Source organism: Schistocerca piceifrons, chromosome 5, assembly GCF_021461385.2.
Source record: "Schistocerca piceifrons isolate TAMUIC-IGC-003096 chromosome 5, iqSchPice1.1, whole genome shotgun sequence".
NCBI lineage: Eukaryota > Metazoa > Arthropoda > Insecta > Orthoptera > Acrididae > Schistocerca > Schistocerca piceifrons.
This window is the reverse complement of record NC_060142.1, coordinates 139,721,710-139,739,066: the sequence shown is the minus strand read 5'-3', so window position 1 is coordinate 139,739,066 and position 17,357 is coordinate 139,721,710.

The following is a 17,357-nucleotide window of genomic DNA, read 5'->3' as shown; positions in this document are numbered from 1 at the left end:
TCTTTGAGATCCTACATGTGGGGCATGGAAGTATAAATGAAACATACTTCATAGCCCTCTTAACTGCAAGCAAGGTTCAAAACTGTAGTTGAAAGTGGATGTGTGTTGTGGAATCTCCGGTGAATTCGTCACTAAAACAAGTTTTACAACAAAAAATACCATACTAGTTGGCCACGCATTAATTTCCTCAAAGGCAGCTTGTCACCACTTTGCGTGTATGCATCTGATCGTACGCCAATGTCTTTATGTACACTGTTTGGCGCGCGGGATTAGCCGAGCGGTCTCAGGCGCTGCAGTTATGGACTGTGCGGTTGGTTCCGGCGGAGATTCGAGTCCTCCCTCGGGCATGGGTGTGTATGTTTGTCCTTAGAATAATTTAGGTTAAGTAGTGTGTAAGCTTAGGGACTGATGACCTTAGCAGTTAAGTCCCATCAGTTTTCACACACATTTGAACATTTGTACACTGTTTATGCGTGATGGTTGTCCCGTACAATTGGCTTTAGCATAGAACAGACACTGAATGGAGTGGGAATGTGTTAGTTGGCCTTCACGCGCTTGTATACCATCATGTCTACCGTGTCCTACTTTTCTTCTTTCTTCGTGCGATGAACTTTGAAAAACAAACAGTTGCAGGCAGAAACGATGAAATTAAATAGCATTAAGAAACGGATTGAGGAAGCATGTGTCCTAATTCGGGCATAAACACATACAACTGATCTTCACTCTTGCATGTTTGTTTACAGATCATATTTCTCCATCTTCTACACAACTATTCTCCTCAAATACTTTGTAATCGTTAGAAATTAAAATAATATTGCTATCATTTTCTATCAATTCCCATTTCATGAGTGTATAATTGAAAGATATATGAAATTCCGTCTTTGGAAAACTTGAATGAATCAAATGTGTCGCTACAATCTCTGAGACAAGAGCTATAAAAATTCCATTAGTAACAGTTACGAAAAGCTTAGGAAAGGGTAGCAAATGAGATTAGAAAGCTACCTTTCCTTGCTGGGCTTCATCATATTATTTATACAACATTAATGGGCAGGATTATGAAATCTGAAATGAACAAATTTCTTTTTAGTAGTGCTCACCTCACTAATCTCGTTACATAAAAAATATGGCGCCATATAGGTTCATAACAATAGTTACCTATTATAGTTCTGGTAGCTGAAAGACAAGTGAAACGTAAGTAAAAATTGTTTTGTCAGTTCAGGGTCAGTGGCTAAATAATGTCACACTTAAATAAACCGCGCAACATCTGTGGCATCTTGAGGGCGGTATAAGCGTGCGAAGGATCGCAAAGATCCTTCACATGGGCGACCGATCGCTTCGTAGATAGTACATGTGTGAGCAAACCGTAGCGATCGGTTGATGACCGGTGATGGCATAAAAATCTCGGGCAATCTTCCAATGTATGGGATTCGTGCATGCAATATGGCTGCCTGGCTCAGAGCCATTTGAACAATTTTTGAACCTCTATGAATGTAAACAGTATCTTACGAATTTAAACTCTTATCTGCTGATGTATGAAGCGTGGTAATTTCGTAACAATTTTTATGAAATATTTTGACAGGAAATTACATTCGTGTTGCGTACTTGTGGTACTGTGTGACAAAACTGTCCATTTTGCTTGAAGAAAAGTGTTGCCACCTCGAATAACAGTAGCTATAATTTTGAAAAACGATCTGCAACTAGCAAAGAGTCTTAAATAGCAGCACTGAAATTACTAAACATCGTTAATCTTGTTCAGTTCAGATTTCTTACCCTACAGTTGGCTTGTTTGTCGGTTATAAATGATTACTTTTGTGAATGTACTTAGTGACATTTGCACATTGCTACACGTTCCCAGGTGGAGATTTCTTTAGCAAAATAACGTTCATTAGCCGGGTAAAGCAGGGATTAAATAAAACCTCATGTTACATTAATAATAAGTAACTAATTTTATTGTAATCTTGCTGAAATGGCACAGCACAACACATGCAGAATTACACCACACGTCACAATGTACAACCGGAAAGGCTGAAAAGTATATAAATAAAGCCACTCAATCCCGGAGACCTCCGTCGGTTCTCTCGCATTGAATGAGACCACTCATATGGGGTCAGTGATTGAAAACATTCGTGTAAGGTCTGCAGACGACGGATAATTGTTTCAATCAATTGTCTCGCGTTGACTGAAGCCACTTAAACTCGGTGAGTGAGTGACAACGTATTGCTGACATAGTAGCAAGGCATGTTTCATTTGGTTGTTTCATTCGACTGAAAAAACCGACTGAACGAAACAGTCGACTGACGAATCGGTTGTTAAGAAAAGTCGGTTGTCCTAACATTAGAAGCTTGTGCTCTAGATGTGGAAATAACTATGTATAGTAACGATACACTGGGGTTCATCTAATGATTTTGAATTGTTTATGAGATACTTACACCTGAAATGGGTTTTCACGGTTTGTTAGTACCACCCAAGGGAGAATGACGGAAGGTGTGGACCAAAGGGATTTGAGGCACTTCATTCACTGTTTATTTTTTTTTCCAACACACTTCTTGATTTATAACATTGATAATACTTTTAAAAGGAAGCAACACAACAGGCCTTGTAAATCGCCTAACTGCATAAGTGAACTACTAAAAAGAATCGTTAATATGTTTAGGAACACAAACTTCAACTCACAAATAGCATTCAGTTGTTTACTAATTAATTAAATGTCTGTTCAAAGCAATTTCCCCAGATAATCAACACGACTTGAAACCAGAATTCCGTACACTGTCTTGCTATTAAATGTCTGCATAAGTTAGTGGCCATACATAGTAACCTCTGAAAAACAATTTAATTGACTTAAAAAAAACACAACCACCTAAACATGTTTACAGAATTATGGGGAAGAAATGCATATACACCTTCTGTTTAGCAAATGAACCACTTTCGGCCTGAGCCACCAACAACATAAGTCGTTCTCATTACCCACATAGAGCCACTCCGAGGTACTCGAAGCAAAACGTAAGTCTTCCACGTGTACACCAAAGGCACGGTTTCCCAGACTGCAAGACGTAAGAAACCAGTCAACACGCTCCAAGTACAGGAAGAAGTCGGGCTAGTAAGCAACGCCCGCTACGGTGGGCGGGCGCGACTACGTAACTGCTTGCCACAGTGGGTCGGTTCCTCCCGCAGCCTCTGCGAAGACCGGTGGCAAAATTAATGAAATTAGCACCACCTGTGACACAAAGGGCAAGCAACTCACCAACGTAATAAGGACATAAATTATTTGCATATACAACGTGTCCAAAACAGCTGTCTATCCACTACTTCCAGCACCTCAGAGGACACCACTTAACACAGTGAATTCAGAGTCATTCAAACATACCGCGCAATCTGCGCAGAACCACATAAACTTCCTGTGCATGAGCACACTACGCTTAAGATAAGGAATATTAACTTAACACAACATACAACTTCTAAATCTCCGGGTGACTGGTCTGGACTCGTGAAATGGATCTACCAACACATCATCAAGGCCAATAAACCGCCTCCGCTCTCCACTTGCGAGGCACAAATAGGATATGTCCTGCAGCACACTGATTAAAATATCTAAAACAGTGTTCGTTACAAGATTAACACTCAATGTCACAGGGAAACATTAATCAGAAACAAATTACGTGGCTGAAAAACACAACCAAGTCAGTGGAACACGAGAAGGACAGTAATAGAAAGGCCCTTTACCATTTTCCCATTCAGAGGGGCGTAAAACAACACTTAAGCAGAGAAGTATGAATGCATTGAGCAATTCAGTGACTGACAACAACTAAGTTTTCAAATGCAGTACACAAGTCCTCACCTGATAAACGCGGCCTTACGATATGGACTCCTAATAGTAAGGTCAAGCGTCCAAAGCAAACTGCTCAATAAATACACAACGGCAAGCACACTCAGTAATCGCCAGAACGATGGACACTGAGAACAAAATGCTGCTTATATCCAAACCAACTGTGCTCGCAATGGCATCACATCAGTCACAGAGCCATAGAGACGAGAATGTAGTCACCAGAAGTAAACGGTAAATCCATCATAAACAAGGAAGCAGCATATTCCCGACAGCATCGGCGCCTCTACCCACCAAGTCCGCCGCGAACGCCCAAACACAATCAGGTAACGTGGCAAACTTTTCTCTTGCCACCACACACGGCGTCGGCAGACACGGCTTCACGCTCCGCGCACTACTGCCTATCTCACTGTTTCTGCTCGCCCTCCAAAATCCAACCACTCCACTGTCACAGGTGCCTCGCCGACTTCCCCCACGAGGGGGCGCCACTTCTCCTTTCCTCCGCTATACAGCGATAATATTATACGCGGTACGTTCGATAGATCAAACCCGAGCCGCCACGGTTCAACACCTATTATTCAAGTTTTTAACTTCTAAACAGAATGAAGTACGTAATATTAAAATGGACATTTGAATTTAAAAGTTTAGAGCAAATCTATTACACAGCTTTGCCATTTCATGTAACCCATCTCTCCCTCATGCAAATTATAACAAGAATTATCACTGCTACAGTGCTACTATTGATAAAATTTGTATAGACACATGGTGATTTGCAAAATAAATAATGTACGTAGTAAAATACTACTGAATGAAAAAGGAATTCAAGACTAATAAACGACAATGCAGTAGCACACTAGCAAGGTGTTAGTGAATAACGCAATATATTTTGTAAAGTAACCTACAGTTGCCAGGAAATGCGTTTCAGACAAGTTTAATAAAACAAATTTAACACATTACAATTCCCACTTTCTTTAACTTATTTTTCTGCAAGTATTTTTGGGGATACAGTGATCAGAAGCGGCTGTTGCTGAACGTAATAATTTCTTCTCAATAGTAGAACTTCCAGACGCAGTAACATTTGTTAATACTGGTCAACAGCGCTTGAAATCGCCCGTGTGTGGTGGGGTCAAGGCGAGCGACCGATTATAGAGATTGTTTCAAGGAACTACGCTACTGGACCAAACACGCTGTTTACCCTCTGTCTCTCTCTCTCTCTCTCTCTCTCTCTCTCTCTCTCGTAACATCGTATTTTAAGAAATATGTTGAGACGCTGCCAAGTCCCCAATGGGAACAGATAATTTCACAAGTAAGCTTGTCTCTTGTCACTCTAGTTTTACTCGCGTCTTGTCTCATTTACTTTAAAAATTTATATTTCAAGGCCTAATGTTATACTTCAGTATCGACTGAAATGAATTTCGCAGGAGGATGGAATATTCAGGCGGAGTGATATTTTACAGTCTTCTTCCAGGACGAATACTTTTAATTTTTGTACGCACGACATCCGAGGATGTAGTCTTGTTTGCTCTAGCATCTGGCTCAGCGGGAACACCAGACCCAGTATCTTCAACACGCCATCCAAGGCACTACATGACAGCAATAAATGTACCAGTCATAAAGCCACTATCAGAAAACATCTCACATAATTATCTTCCTGAAATTCAAATTTCATTGCTGCTGTCTAATTATTATTATTATTATTATTATTGCTGTCTTCTGAGGTTGCTGGCGGCTCTTACGAGTTGTTTTTATCCAGTTTGCTAGCTAGCATTGTTCGGACATCATTGCTGTGTTCAGAGTCACCCACATGCGCACTTGTAGTGTGACTTTGCGGCCGTTGTTCATATTTATTTAAATTCCGACGTTCATTCAACTTTGGTGCCCACTTCACTCAACTTGAACACCAACAATAGACTGTAGTCTTGTCTAATTGTCGGTTCTGTAGCGGTTATATTCATAGTTTTATAAGTCCAGTATGAAATGTTTGTGTATGTTCCACTCGGTATGGAGTTCCCAAACTTTTCCTCTGTCGATACACTTTATGAACCCTGGTACTTTAATGGCCTCCGTTGTTTACTTTTAAGGTAAATAAGATTAGGAAAATTTAATAAGAAATTAGAGAAGTTTGCTATACTCAGTGATTACTCCAGTTTTCAGTTTTACACTGATGAGTCGAAACATAATGGCCGTCTGCTTAATAACTTATTTGTCCTTCTTTGAAACGAAATACAGGACTCATTCTGCGTATCATGGCTCCGACCGTTTGTTGTTAGGTTTGTGGAGGTCTACGCACAGGTCATGTAATTCGCGTAAGTAAGCAGTGATGGAGATACAGATGGGTTCCATACGATTTACATCAGTCGATTTTGGTCGCCGAGACAAGAACGTGAGTTCACTATAACGCTCCTCAAACCACTGTGGCACGGTTCTGGCTCCGAAACAAGGATAATTATTCTGCTAGAAGATAACATCGACTTCGGGGAAGACATTAAGCTTGAAGAGATGCTGTTGATTCGCAAATTTCAAAGTGTGTGCGATTACTATCAAAGGTCTCCTGGAAGAGCATAGCATAGTACTGCTGCCACCAATCTGCGTCCATGCCGCGCTGCACGTTTGGAGCTGCCCTTCGGCCCGATGACGGCGTTTGTGGACTCGACCATCGACCTAGCGTAGCAAAAACGTAATTCAGCCGAAGAGCCGACACGTTTCCATTGATTGACGGCCGAATCTCGATGGTACCGTGGACACTACAATCGTAATTGACGATGTCGTTGGGTCAACATGTGAACGCGTACGTGTGTCCTGCTGCGGAGCTCCTTGTTCAACAATGTACGATGAACGGTGTGCTATTAAAAACTTGTCCGTGCACCGGCACTGTGCTCTCTCTGTAGAGACGCCACACATCGCCATCCACCCTTCTTTACGGAGCAGGCAAGCCTCCAAACCCCACGTTCTGTGGAGTGTCGTAGACGTCCAAGCATTTATCGCCAACTGGTAGTTTCACTGTCCTTCTACCTCTTTCCGTAGATGTACACGACAGTAGCAAGTGAATATTTGACTAACTTCGCCGTTTTCGAGATACTCCTTCACAGACTCTGCGTAATAGCAATCTGCCCTTCGTCAGAAGTCGCTTGTCTCAATGCGTTTCACCACTTGCAGCTCATGTCTTCGGCACGGTGTCTCCTTCACTTACATACTTTCGTTACCTTGGCACGTTCCCACAACACCACCAGGCGGCATCCAACCCCGTTGTCGGCAGTGCTCATAATATTTCGGCTTATCAGTGTATATCACAGCTAATAGCAGAAAAATTATAACAAACGTTTTAAAAAATAAGAAAAAATGTTATAAAAACGCCACGTACTTCATAGTTTTTCCCAGAGCATTTATTCACCTCTTTCGGAACTCCATTGTTCCTCAGAACACAATTTGGGAAACCCTACACTAGAAATGCCAAGATTTGTGCTCATGTGAGACCAACGCTCATTACAATTATGGTCATAGAACTTCTGTACGCCGTCTGTGATGCACATAAGCATCTTACAGCAGCAGTCGCGTCATGTGTTGTACCGTCAGTAGGCGCTCCCAACTGTCAGACCTGATGGCGATAAATATACACTCCTGGAAATGGAAAAAAGAACACATTGACACCGGTGTGTCAGACCCACCATACTTGCTCCGGACACTGCGAGAGGGCTGTACAAGCAATGATCACACGCACGGCACAGCGGACACACCAGGAACCGCGGTGTTGGCCGTCGAATGGCGCTAGCTGCGCAGCATTTGTGCACCGCCGCCGTCAGTGTCAGCCAGTTTGCCGTGGCATACGGAGCTCCATCGCAGTCTTTAACACTGGTAGCATGCCGCGACAGCGTGGACGTGAACCGTATGTGCAGCTGACGGACTTTGAGCGAGGGCGTATAGTGGGCATGCGGGAGGCCGGCTGGACGTACCGCCGAATTGCTCAACACGTGGGGCGTGAGGTCTCCACAGTACATCGATGTTGTCGCCAGTGGTCGGCGGAAGGTGCACGTGCCCGTCGACCTGGGACCGGACCGCGGCGACGCACGGATGCACGCCAAGACCGTAGGATCCTACGCAGTGCCGTAGGGGACCGCACCGCCACTTCCCAGCAAATTAGGGACACTGTTGCTCCTGGGGTATCGGCGAGGACCATTCGCAACCGTCTCCATGAAGCTGGGCTACGGTCCCGCACACCGTTAGGCCGTCTTCCGCTCACGCCCCAACATCGTGCAGCCCGCCTCCAGTGGTGTCGCGACAGGCGTGAATGGAGGGACGAATGGAGACGTGTCGTCTTCAACGATGAGAGTCGCTTCTGCCTTGGTGCCAATGATGGTCGTATGCGTGTTTGGCGCCGTGCAGGTGAGCGCCACAATCAGGACTGCATACGACCGAGGCACACAGGGCTCATCAGTGTGGGATCCGTACCAGGTCGGGTTGACGGAGGAGATAGAGAAGATCCAAAGAAGAGCGGCGCGTTTCGTCACTGGGTTATTTGGTAACCGTGATAGCGTTACGGAGATGTTTAATAAACTCAAGTGGCAGACTCTGCAAGAGAGGCGCTCTGCATCGCGGTGTAGCTTGCTCGCCAGGTTTCGAGAGGGTGCGTTTCTGGATGAGGTATCGAATATATTGCTTTCCCCTACTTATACTTCCCGAGGAGATCACGAATGTAAAATTAGAGAGATTAGAGCGCGCACGGAGGCTTTCAGACAGTCGTTCTTCCCGCGAACCATACGCGACTGGAACAGGAAAGGGAGGTAATGACAGTGGCACGTAAAGTGCCCTCCGCCACACACCGTTGGGTGGCTTGCGGAGTATCAATGTAGATGTAGATGTAGATGAACACCCGGCATCATGGTGTGGGGAGCGATCTCCTACACTGGCCGTACACCACTGGTGATCGTCGAGGGGACACTGAATAGTGCACGGTACATCCAAACTGTCATCGAACCCATCGTTCTACCATTCCTAGACCGGCAAGGGAACTTGCTGTTCCAACAGGACAATGCACGTCCGCATGTATCCCGTGCCACCCAACGTGCTCTAGAAGGTGTAAGTCAACTACCCTGGCCAGCAAGATCTCCGGATCTGTCCCCCATTGAGCATGTTTGGGACTGGATGAAGCGTCGTCTCACGCGGTCTGCACGTCCAGCACGAACGCTGGTCCAACTGAGGCGCCAGGTGGAAATGGCATGGCAAGCCGTTCCACAGGACTACATCCAGCATCTCTACGATCGTCTCCATGGGAGAATAGCAGCCTGCATTGCTGCGAAAGGTGGATATACACTGTACTAGTGCCGACATTGTGCATGCTCTGTTGCCTGTGTCTATGTGCCTGTGGTTCTGTCAGTGTGATCATGTGATGTATCTGACCCCAGGAATGTGTCAATAAAGTTTCCCCTTCCTGGGACAATGAATTCACGGTGTTCTTATTTCAATTTCCAGGAGTGTAGATTTATAAGTAAAACTCAACAAAGAAATTGAGAATATGCAATTTACTATGTTCAATTTTAATGCGCTACGTACATGACTTTTATAAAGCTGTTAATTCTGTCCATTTCCCCTAAAACTATAAGTTTCCGAATATGTTACAACATTTGTTTCTTGATATAAAAAGATGTATAATAATATCGTAAACAGGGCGAGAGGCACACATTGGTTACGTCAATTCTTCAGTTTATACAGTTCCGTCACAGTCTTCCGTTTTTAAACGTTCTGAACAAATAACACTTGCATTTTCCAAACAGAGATATTTACTCCATTTGCAGCAACTGTACCTGGTAGGTCTCTTCTTTCTTCTGTCGAAGTAGACGCAGTGTCCTCTCTGTTTATTAGGATATTCGGTGTGCCTTGCTTTCGCTTCAGTTTGCAAAATTTACCAAATTCTTGAAGGAATATTAGACAATGTGTTACTCATGGCTGCTCGGACTCGCCTACGTTCTGTAACAAGTTCGTAAGACAGCTGACGCAGAAAATCTCCTCGTAAAGTGCAGCTGTCTGGGTTGTTAGCAGCATGAATCACTACCGAACTAATATCATCAGCATTCAGAATAAACTGTGACCACAGGTCATCGGCGAGTTTGTCTTGCGTAGTTGTAAACAGCACACTACATGTCACTCATGTCTATGCACCTTTTCGTCTTTTTATATATGTCTATAATTTCTGATTTTCTCGTCCCTTCGTGAACACTGTCATCATGGTGAAGACTGGATGCTAATAAAACTTTGTTACCTTTGTTACGAATATATGATACAAGAGTGCAAGATTTTCTGAGGACAAATAAATTCGAGCCAACGTGATGCTGACTTGGCTTCGTGAGTTCAAGTGCAAATCCTTTCTGTTTCTTCGTATGGTTCCTCATAGAGTTAACGGAAAATCATTTCTGAGCAACCAAATGAAGACTTGTAAACCTGTTATTCACTGTGATATTCCTGACGGAGGAACACAGACTCCGAACAACAATAGCTGGAGTATGTATTACATAATATAGATCGTGTGGTTGGCTTCAATACATACTTCCATATTATCTATAGTATAATTCCTTCAAGCGTCAGAAAGGGCAAATAATTTTATTCCGTAGTGGCTCGGCTTTTCGAGTATACACTACCCAAACCCACAGTTGCCTCGAAATGCCTCTAACTCTTCATCGATTGTGAGGTATTCTAAGGGAGTATATACTGTTTTGCAGTTCAGGACAAACATGTCAAAAATGCTTCTTATTGGATCTAGCTTGCCATATTTCAGTCTTACTTCTCTTGTTACCTTGTCTTCAAAGCGACAGACATTTGAGAAAGAAGTGTAATCCAGACAGTGACATGGTGAATTTGAACATTTCTATCAGTGTGCCATCAATGATCCATAGATCGTCTTACTTTAGTTACCCTTCATCATTCCAACCAAATACAGCAATTCCATTAGAGTTTGAATTTCATTTGCAGTCGTAGCGTATAAAATTTACTTCTCCGGTTCAAAATGGTTCAAATGGTTCTGAGCACTATGGGACTTAACTTCTGAGGTCATCAGTCCCCTAGAATTTAGAACTACTTAAACCTAACTAACCTAAGGACATCACACACATCCATGCCCGAGGCAGGATTCCAACCTGCGACCGTAGTAGTCGCGCGGTTCCAGACTGTAGCGCCTAGAACCGCTCGGCCACCCCGGCCGGCTACCTCTTCGGGACTCGATAAAAAATGGTTCAAATGGGTCTGAGCACTATGGAACTTAACATCTGCGGTCGTCAGTCCCCTTGAACTACTTAAACCTATCTAACCTAAGGATATCACACACATCCATGCCCGAGGTAGGATTCGAATCTGCGCCCATAGCGGTCGCGCGGTTCCAGACTGAAGAGCCTAGAAGCGGGACTCCATAAATACGTTCATGTTTTCTACTATCCATCTGATAATATCATCAGTAAAAAAGTGTTTCCAAATATCAGTTGACGTTTTCAGATGTTTTACAGTAGGCTTTACACCAGGAAGATGGGTTATTATTTTTTCGGACCTGGTTCTACCATTTTTTGGACTACATTTGTATTCCATTTCGTGACCTGATCTTCTCCAGCATACACCAAACGGTTTGTGATGTTGTCAATAGTGTCATCGCCATCACATGCCTCTTGATCTGGATCAGAATTTTCAGCTTGCTCTTCCACCTTATCTACACTTTCTTCACAGTCGTCACCATAGTCACCTTCATGATCACATTCTGTGAAAACCTCAGCAAGCAACATTCTAATTCTTACAGAATCTCTTTCATATGCATCCATTCTGCAAAAAAAGTTAAATAAAATTGTTACGTAACCTGAACTTAACAAAACAACTTAATAGTAGGTATCACTGCAGGAATAAGAAACCCCTTGTAAATTACCAATAATATTGAAATAATGGTTTATCTTTTACTATTGCACCTAAAATGAACACCTCATGTTATACGGAACGCCGTTGATCGCGCAGGACAGTGAGTCATCAATTGTTGACCATTTCACCAACGCCGCTGTAAAAGGAAAAGAAAAAAAATTCGTCCTGCAGAACGGTGCGTTATTGTTGTCTTGATTTTCCTACCATCAGTGCTTTGAACATCCGATTCGTAAGTGTTCTGAACAATCACTGCTGCGTAGGTGTGTATTATCAGTCTGAATATAGAGGACGGACTAATTCATATCATATCTTCACGACGCAATTGTATTAGATGATACAGCCCTAGAATCATACATGAAAATAGCGCAGAAGGTAAATACACTGCGAAACGTTCGTATAATAACTAATAAATTAAATTAGTAGCCAGAATTTCTACTTCCTTCACACCCTTGCCAAATGATTCTGTAAAAGAAAGATATTTTTTGGCTTAGGCATTGACAATGTACTCTAGGCTTGTGAACCAGCAATTATCCATCAACAGTTATGTGAAAGCATGCACCGAGCCTCAGCAGTTATTCCATCTCGTCATAAATCCCTGATCAACTAAAGGACCAATACCAGAGGTAGGAAATGTGTTCAGACGCTACCTAAACGAACTTAAGGTGCATAATGACAGCGTGTAACATTCGGCTGTGTGGTTTCGTACATACAGATTTCTGATAGATCAGTTTGTGGTAAGCATTACTTTTCTTTTTTATTAATTTCTTATGAAGATGAACAATGTAAGAAAGAACTTAAATGCTAAAATACTACCAACTGGTGAATGGAAGTCAAACAGAAAATAACTTCTGAGCTTCCACTGCCAATTTTTTCCATTATCAAAAAAATTCTTACAGATGTAACACACATAAACTGACAATGACATGTACATAGTTTAGTAATTCTACAACTATTCAGTTCTTGAAAAATGTTTACTAACAGTAAAGCAAATACAGTGTCCACAAAATACGCGCTACCAGCACCACTATGAAAAAATGGTTCAAATGGCTCTGAGCACTATGGGACTTAACATCTGTGGTCATCAGTCCCCTAGAACTTAGAACTACTTAAACCTAACTAACCTAAGGACATCACACACATACATGCCCGAGGCAGGATACGAACCTGCGACCGTAGCAGTCCGCGGTTCCTGACTGAGCGCCTAGAACCGCTAGACCACCGCGGCCGGCCCACCACTATGAGAATGCAAATCAGATTTGCTTTAAATAGGTGCTCTAACGGTCGTAAAAGTTAGTTTGCTTCGAGATGGGACCTGGTGAGTTGAGTGTAGTGAATAATGCCTTTAAGGTGACAAAGACGCCATTATCAGCAACTCACTGAGTTTTACAAGGTCGTGTAACAGGGCTACGGGAAGCTGCATGTTCATTCTACGAAACTGCAGGGAAACTTGTCACCAATGTAGCCACTGTACATGACTGCTCGCAGCGGTTGTAACGAGAGTGTAATGGTGGAAAAAAGTACGGGCTCCGAGTGATCGCGTGTCACTACCTAGAGGAAAGACCATCGCGTTCGTCTTATGGCTCTGGCGCATCGTACTGCATCTGCAGCAGCAATTTGAGCAGCAGATGGCGCCACAGTGACACAACGGACTGTTACAAATCGGCTACTTCAAGGAAAGCCACTAGCCAGATACCCTGTAGCTTGCATTCAACCGACCCCAAACCACCACCAATTCCAACTTTAATGGTGTCAAGCGAGAGAGCATTGGAGATCAGGTTGGAGATTTATTCAGTCTTCTGATGAAAGCTGTTTCTGCCTTGGTGCCAGTGATCGTCGTGTGGTGGGTAGAACATCAATTGACGCACTGCAGCCAACCTGTCTGAGCGCTACACACACTGGTCCTCCACCTGGAGCTACTGTCTGCAGTGCGATTTCGTACGACAGCAGGAGCACAATCGTGGTTATCCTTCTCACTGTGACCGAAAAACTGTACGTCAGTCTGGTGGCTTGTACTGTCGTGCTGCCATTCATGAATAGCGTTCCCAGGGGTGTTTTCCAACAGGATAACTCTCTCCCACATACCGCCGTTGTAACCAAGCATGCTCTACAGAGGATCGACATGCTCCCTTGGCCCTTTTCCATCACCAGATCTATTTCCAATAGAATGCATATAGGACATCATTATAAGGCAGCTACAGTGGCTTCAACAAACAGCGTTACCAGTCTCTGCATTGACTGATCAAGTGCAATAGCCATGAGACTCCTTCACACAATTTGACATCCAGCACCAGTACATCACAATGCGAACACGTTTGCATGCTTGCATTCAACAAACTGGTGGTTAGACCGATTATTAATATACTAACGTTTCGCATTTTCCAACATTAACGAGTGGTCTTGCAATGTAAATCACTTCATTATCTTACCTAGACAAATGCACTCCCGAAATATATAGCGTGAAGCTATATTCGCGCACTCGGGCTTCGCAGTGCGACTCCTCACATGCCAGCGATAAACAAAGGTCTGTCACAGAATTTTGTCCGGCGAGTACATCTAACAGAAAAAGCAAGTTACAGAGTGGCAAATTTAGGAACACTGTAACCACATGTATGGTAACTACGTCTGTCTGCACAGATTTGTAGTGCTGTATAGTGGGTGCAGTGGGTACAGTTTTAGGTTAGCATGCAGGAAGTTGATCCTGGGTTGAGGCATATGCTTTTTACTTGGTAAATGAAGTCCAGGTGGTACGCTATCTGGCATCTTAATAGTCAACAGCGAATGCAATGTGTGTGTGAAATCTTATGGGACTTAACCACTAAGGTCATCAGTCCCTAAGCTTACACACTACTCAACCTAAATTATCCTAATGACAAACACACACCCATGCCCGAGGGAGGACTCGAACCTCCGCCGGGATCAGCCACACAGTCCATGACTGTAGCGCCTTAAACCGCTCGGCAACAGCGAATGCAGCTGGTCCTCTAGAAAACATTTGCACTTACATATTACAATCGTAGAAATGGAAGATTGGTCATCTTTGAAAGAAGCCCTTTCCACGTCGTGGGAGTGAATTTATTCGCACCACGTCATCTAGTAGATAGGTCCGCCCCCGGTAGCTGAGTGGTCAGCGTGACAGACTGTCCACGCAAAGGGCCCGGGTTCGATTCCCGGCTGGGTCGGAGATTTTCTCCGCTCAGGGACTGGGTGTTGTGTTGTCCTAATCATCATCATTTCATCCCCATCGACGCACAGGTCGCCGAAGTGTCGTCAAATCGAAGGACCTGCACCAGGCGAACAGTCTACCCGACGGGAGGCCCTAGTCACACGACATTTCATTATCTAGTAGATGCGAAAACTGTTATCTTTGTACCCTACTCCAATGGTACCATAGCTTTGTATCAAATATTATTCGTGCCTCTTTCAGGTCCATTACATTTCGTTAGGGCCTTACTAGGAACGTGCTTTGCAAATAATGTTCAAACTTGGTTACTATTTGTTTTTGTCCTCACCTTGATCCCACTAATTATGAATTTCAGCATTGAGTCTGGTAACCGCATGCTAGTTAGTTCGTATCTAAATGCATTATTATTATTATTATTATTATTATTATTATTATTGTCGTCATTATTCTATCGATGAGATTGTGGAACATCACGTCTATTACCGTTAGGGAAACAGTGTAATTCGAAACCGAACATTTCACAATTAGTGGTGTCGGGATGAATCATGCAGAACAGTATCTGTCAGAGGGGTAATACACGTTAGGTGGAACAGCACGCAAGACTGACGGCGTGTTTCTACTGTATGTGCTGTCCACCAGACAGAGACTAGTTGCGAGAGGAGTAACGCACCCATGACAGACTCTAATATACATGGGTACATGTATCAAATTTTCTCATTGTAAACCTCTGAACCGGTGTGGAAGACGTATGGCTTACGCAAAGGGTGAATATGTGGATATGTTTCTGGTCTTTGGTGTATCTGATAACTGGGCTTGTGTTGCCAATTGTGAATATGCTGCTAGATATCATCTTCGATGCCATCCAGATAAAAATATGTTTCATTGTCTGAAGCAGCGCCTTCAGTAGTGTAGGCGTCCCGGTGGTCACGGTCGCCTACGGTGGACTGGAAGCCGAGCAGTGACCTCTCCAGTTCAGGATGCTAGGAAATGACTGTGGACGCGTCAGAAACGCCAAAGAAACATTATTAATTCATGACACCTTTATTACTGCAAAGTACAATGAGGCCCGCGTAACACAGGCTGGCTGAGCTTGGTGATATCAACGACCTTCCCCGAGTCCTCGCTGACTCGGAGCAATGACACCAGCTCCGGGCCACACCGGTATTGCTAGCGCAGCGCCGCGTGCTGTGACGTAGCGATGGAATGCCCTTACTTCGGCCCCGTCTTCTTCCCTGCCCCTCCTGGTGGCTCGTCTGCGGTGGATGGGCGGAACGGACTGCAATCACCCAGCGTTGTCGGCTCACCCGGTTGTGATGGCGGATGCACAGGGCCTAGGCCCCGCACGATCTCGACGACAGCTCACTGATGTGGTCAGCATTAGCGGCGAGCGAGTCTGCCGCGATGTCTGCTAATCCTGGGTTGATGATTGACAGCGGCAGCAGAGAGGACCAGAGCTGGTACTGTCCCCTGACGTCTGCTGCTGGATGGGCCGCCCTTACTGCCACATCTCCTTAATAAAGATTAACATGTCGTAGCTGAGCGCTACGCAGCGTCCCAGTACACATCTAACTGCAAGTCTAACGGCGGTTGCCTTGTTGCTATCAATGCTGGCGTATTTGAAGGAAGCACGAGCGACGTCCGGACGTCATGCTCGTTTGTAATGAACGCATTCGTTCCAATTATACTGCTGATTCATCTGTCGTACTCGCCCCTTAGGTGTTCTTGCGACAGAGTTACGTGTTGTGCGGCAGACTTACGCGAAGTTGTGAAATGCAGTACAGCTGACGCTATACCTCTGTCTTGCACTCTACGGAAGTCTCCGTCTAACACAAACGCACGTGCTAAGCAATTCTCTCTCACCTGTTGTGTGTAACCAGGCCATTTCCCCTGCGTGACGACACATTCCAATACATGTGCAATAGTCTTACCTCTTGGCTAACCTACTGCCTCTGGCTCTCGGCATAGGCAACGAAAGTTTAACACTACTCGACATTTCCAACTCTTTACTAATCCGCGACACTGCAGTAGTCAGGTTCTCTCCTTCCATCATCACGTGACTGAGGTCGTCCACAGACTATCCGCCTGACGCGCTGGAAGATGTTCAACTACATGATCGCCAGAGGATGTGGTTCCAACATGATGGTGCACCTCCACACACTGGAATTAATGTGCGACAGTATCAGGACAGAACATTTCCAGGGAAATAGCTCAGACGTATGGTCACCGTGTTCACCTGACCTAAATCCCTTGGATTTTTCGTGTGGGGACACCTGAAGGAGGATGTATACTCTACTCCACCGACAAATGTGAAAGAATTGGTAGCGCGTGTTCATGCTGCTCTTCTTACTGTGTATGCAGCTTTGCTGCTAAGGGTCCAGAGCTGCATGATTCGGCGAATTGCACAATGTTTGTACATGCAGGAAGGTTGCTTTGAGCATCTGTTGCTCTGAGGACAACGTATTCTATTGTGAA